A 5,323-nucleotide genomic window follows, 5' to 3' on the forward strand; every position below is an offset into this window, starting at 1 on the left:
TCATATTTTACCTGCCTGGTGAAAGCCACAGTTTTGCTGGTACCCAGTCAAAGCCACCTCTGCTTTCAGGAAGGCGACAGACCCTCTGTCAAGGATCTTCAGGAACACCAAGCCACTGCCTGCTACCAGGCATGGAGCCCTACCTCTGCCAACAGACAGAAAACCTTCTACGTCCTAGCCACTTCCTCTCCTGGCTAATTTCTTTACTGTCTTCCAGGGGTGACTCTCAAGGCCATCTACTCCTGCTATTAGTGCCCTTCTCCAAACTTCCCGAGGCAGAGGGGCTTCCCCCACAATCACCCATGAAATACTGTGAAACTTAGCACCTCAGATAAATGAATGCATGAGTGAATGAATCATTAACTATTGTCCTCTCAAAAGGCCTAGAAGAGTTTGACCGAAAACAGCAAAGTTCTGTAATGTAATTATCCTTCAATAAAAATAAAATTTTAAAAAAAGACCTAGAAGAATAACAGACATACAAGATTTAAGCCCAGGATCCTGTACCACTTAGTAGCATTCAGATCTTCAACTTAGGAGCGCTAACTATCTGCACCAACTCTCATGGGAAACAGCAACCTTCAAAAAGGAGTGAGCAGCCCATCTCCAAATGAGTCCAAGTAGAGATGCCGGGGCTATCTGTTCTGAGCCAGAGATATTCTAGCCTTGTGCTACTACCTATGTGATCCATGGATCAGCTGCACCAGCCTCATCTGGGACTGGTTAGAAATGCAGAACCCTGTTGGAAATGCCCACTGCTGTAGACCCTGTACTTTAGAGCAAGGGCCCAGGTAATCCAAGTGCACATTAAACTTTGAGAAGTGGAGGGTCCCAGCCCCAGCTGCATATTAGGATCACCTGGGCAAGTTTCATTCTTAAACACCCGTTCCCAGGTCCACTTGCGTACATGCATGCTAAGTTGCTTCAGTCGTGTCTGGCTCTTTGCAACCCTATGGACTGTAGCCCGCCAGGCTCCTCTGTCCATGGGATTCTCCAGGCAATACTGGAATGGGTTGCCATTTGCTCCTCCAGGGAATCTTCCCAACCCAGGGATCAAAGCCCTGTCTCTTACATCTCCTGCATTGGCAGGTAGGTTCTTTACCAGTAGAGCAACCTGGGAAGCCCCCAGGTCCATCTGCTGCTACTGCTGCTGCTAAGTCGCTTTAGTCGTGTCTGACTCTGTGCGACCCCATAGACGGCAGCCCACCAGGCTCCCCTGTCCCTGGGATTCTCCAGGCAAGAACACTGGAGTGGGTTGCCATTTCCTTCTCCAATGCATGAAAGTGAAAAGTGATAGTGAAGTCACTCAGTCGTGTTTGACTCTTCACGACCCCATGGACAGCAGCCCACTAGGCTACTTTGTCCATGGGATTTTCCAGGCAAGAGTACTGGAGTGGGGTGCCATTGCCTTCTCCACCAGGTCTATCTACAAGCAAGTAAATCAGAATCTCTGAGGGTAGGGTCCAGCCGCTTGTTTTTTTTTTTTTTTTTACTCCTAGGGATTCTAAATTAGAACTGCTGCCATAGAAGATTCCAGCACTTCATATCGGGCTAGACTTGAGATATTTTCTTTCTCTTCTCTATTGTTATTTTTAACAGTACTTTTTACACAGCTTTTTAAAAATCAACAGACATAGGAACTTCCCTGGTGCTCCAGTGGTTAACACTCTATGCTTCCAATGCAGAGGACACAGGTTTGATCTCTGGTCAGGGAACTAAGATTCCGCATGCCACACAGCATGCTCAAAAAATAAAATAAAAATCAGTTCAAACTAGTTTTACAGGGAAGAGCAAGTCTTCCTCCATCTCTAATTTTTAGTGTCCCAATTTCCCTCCCCAAATGCAACCACTGTTACCAGACTTTCATGTTCTTTCAGAACCTTTCTGTGCCTGACCATGTATATACATCCACATGTATATGCCCTTCACATACACAGTGGTGTCAAACTACACACGCTGTTCCTCCGTCTTGCTCTTTTCACTTAGCATGTCTTAGTGATCATTCCATAGAAGCAAACATAATTCCGCCTCACTCTTTTCGGCAGTGACGTAGTACTCTAGTGCATGCGTGTAACAATACATAAGTCTCCAGTTGATGGACATTCAAGTTGCTTCTAATTTTTCGCTTCTACAAACTATCTGCAGTGAGTAGCCATAAACCAGCAGGGCTCCCAGGGGGCTCAGGGGTAAAGAATCTGCCTGCTTATGCAAGAGACTCTGATTCAGTCCCGGGGTCGGGAAGATCCCCTGGAGCAGGAAATGGCAAGACATACGCTAGAACCCACTGAAGTCACTCCTTCCCTGTTTTTCTACTGTAATTATTATTGTTTTCACAGCACATTTCAGTACCCCCTCGGGGTGCACGTTTACTGTGCAGACTGGGACACTTCCAAGAGCAGAAGGGGGTGTCACTGACAGTTATAATGAGGACGTAAATGTGACCAGCCCAGGCAACTGGGATGCATCATCACCCTACCTAACTTGCTGCATACATCTTCCTTGCGTGTTTTGCTTATCTTCTGCCTCCTCCACCAGAATAAGTTCCTAGAGGGTAAGAGCTAGTCTTTTGTTCGCCGTTGTTTCTTCACTGCCTAGAACAGTGCCTGCAATGCAACAGGAGCTCATTAAGTATGCGGTGGGTGAATAAACAAATAATAATGAATAAATATCTTTGAATGTTCATCACTGGGGCATGTGAGTCTATCTTCAGGAAAAACTCCTAGAAGGTGAGTAACTGCATGTTATAACTGGATGGATGTGACTGTCTTATAGTCCATGGAGTATATACACTAATGTTAGTGCATATACTAATAACAGTCCCACCCACACTGAGAGTGGAACCTCTCTGCCGCTCTTGACCCTCAGGGCCGCATCTGCGTGGGCATGTGAGTGCACAGATACAGGTGCGTGGGCACAGGGACAGTAAGTCCCCACACACGAACCTTCAAGCTGAGAAGTGTCCAAGATGCAAACGTACGCCCATGTCCATCCACGTAAGTTAGTCCACGTGTCTGGCGCACATCGTCACTTGCATGCATCCTCTACAAGTGGGTGCGCTTCTGGGTACTTCCCTGCGCGGTACCGTATGGAGTACAGCAGGGCAGTATCTTTGCTTCAAGCCCAGGAGGTCCTGAAGCAAGCAGAAAAGCAGAGACGATGCAGTGGTACCGTACTCTACTACTGCACTTTTCAAGGTACTGTACTGGAAGAGTAAAAATGCTTTCTTTGTTTTTTTGTGTTTGTTTTTTAGGTGTTATTTAAGTATTGTAAGCCTATTATAGTACAGTATGACACAGCCGATTGTATTAGTTGGGTACCTAGGCTAATTTTGTTGGGCTTACAAACAAATTAGACATGATGAGCGTGCTCTCAGAACAGAACTTATTCATATATAGAGGACTTTCTGTCCTCAGTATCTTCCCACACAGAGACCCACTGCTCCCGGGCAGCCATGGCTGTGGCCAGGCCCCGGACATTCTGACTTCCCAAAGGCATGCGCTTGGTGCAGAGGCAGGTGAGGAAGAGGCCCTCCTCTCATCAGCTGATGACAGTGTTTGGGGTATCCTCTCTTCTCCCTGGCACCCCTCATAGGCAGGATCAACTTTTGCAACTTGCCTTCCAGACCCCTGACTATCAGATACAGCATGGAAACACCTAGTTCAGGCCTGGCTCAATAAATGTTTAATTAATTAATCAATCAAGCCAAATCAAAGATTAGGTTGATTATCTAGATCTTTTTATCTATACAATGCTAGGCAACTGGTTAATTGCTTTTTCTTTTTTTTCCTTCAAGTTTTACCCTGAAATGACAATATGCTTTGGAATTACGTAGAAAAGCCTCAGAGGTCAAAAACCTGATAAGTAGGAAATATTCCCAGGGTGTCCTTAAGAGCAGATTGCCTCAGAAGCAATAGTCATTATCCTAGAAGTCGATGCCTTAATGTTACCATAATGCTGAGGCACAGAATACCCTGGCTTATGATAGGATAACGAAAATCCGCACATACGGTTCTATGAAAATAAAAAAGCCAAACTCAGAAAACCGACATCAGCACTATTTTCCCCTCTGAGGATGTCCATACATATGCTGATCATAAAGACAAAGGAATGTGCTTTTGCATAAGATTCTTAATTGTGCCTCTCCCGGTAGGATCCCATCGGAATCTCGGCATGGCGTAGCTCTGTAAGAAAACAACGTGTTGGGTAAAGCATAGGGAAATGAAAACCTGGTATTCAAATAACCACAATGAGGAGAAATGCTGCATGGTCCCTGTCTTTAGTAAACCTCCCATGGATCATGGAGGTTTCTAGGAAATCCCATCCAATAGCCTCATGGAGCCCCATGTTGCCCCGTGAATATATGAATTGAGTCATCTATTCAATTAAGAGGCCCAAATTGTATGCCTTAGTTTCACTTACAGATCACAGGATGCTGAGATTTTTGTGCTGTTTATTTTTAGCTATATACATATCAGATTAGGCCTTTCTGGCTATCCATCTCATTGGAACTGTATTCTTGGTGGACTTGGGGCAGAATAAAGTACCATGTCCCAAGAGCCTTCTCTGCCCTTGCCACAACCAGGCACCCAAGGCAGCAGTCGCGTCCAGAACCTGCCACTTCTCTGTCACTGGCAGCAGGTTGCCCCAGACAGGCCCAGGACCTCAGGAAGTGGCAGGACATGGAGCAGGAAATCCTAGCAATTCAACTGGAAACTTCAAATCACTTCCAGGAGCTGAAAAGATAATTTACAAAGGCATCATTCCCTGACTTTCTAAAGATCTGTCTTCGATTTTTTTCAAAAGCTCTTTTGGGTTGAGTTAGAGCACTCACTCACACATTCGTCTGGGAGCGGTGCTCTGGCAGCAGCCCATGCCTCAGAGACTGCCAGGAGGACTCCAGTGGCTGGTGGAGGCCTCCGATGCCTTGCAGTCTGAGCCCGCGCGCAGAGACGCGTGATCCCGACCATAAGCGCTGCCTTCACAGGCTGTCGGGGAGTGTGAACCTGGGACAGCAGAGCTGGCAGGCAGCCCTGCAGTAGCCACTTCCTCCTCCACCCGCCGCGCTGCAAACACACAGAACGATCGATAGCTGTGGCTTCAGAACTTCCTCTTCTCAATGCTGTGAACACATGCGCAGCCACACGTGGTATACACGGAAGGAGACATGTCAACACGCACTTCTGTCCTGTGTGGATCTTCGTGGTCAACTCAATATCTTTTAATGATGCAACTCAGCATTCAGGAGAGCCAACCCGGGCCTGGCTGAAGACTGATGCCCACTGGTTCTCAAGGGGTCCAAGCTCCAATCATGGTCCACCAAGGC

General features: G+C 46.7%; 1 long non-coding RNA gene across 1 annotated transcript; it reads right to left on the reverse strand.

The window, feature by feature from the left end:
• Positions 1 to 4,433: 4,433 nt before the first annotated feature.
• Positions 4,434 to 5,054, reverse strand: LOC121816423 (uncharacterized). The gene is made up of 2 exons (XR_006056030.2): positions 4,836 to 5,054; positions 4,434 to 4,733 (listed from the first exon to the last, which is right to left on the reverse strand). It is a non-coding gene; the product is annotated as an uncharacterized LOC121816423 (long non-coding RNA).
• Positions 5,055 to 5,323: the final 269 nt, after the last annotated feature.

Source organism: Ovis aries, chromosome 14 (assembly GCF_016772045.2).
Source record: "Ovis aries strain OAR_USU_Benz2616 breed Rambouillet chromosome 14, ARS-UI_Ramb_v3.0, whole genome shotgun sequence".
Classification (NCBI taxonomy): Eukaryota; Metazoa; Chordata; class Mammalia; order Artiodactyla; family Bovidae; genus Ovis; species Ovis aries.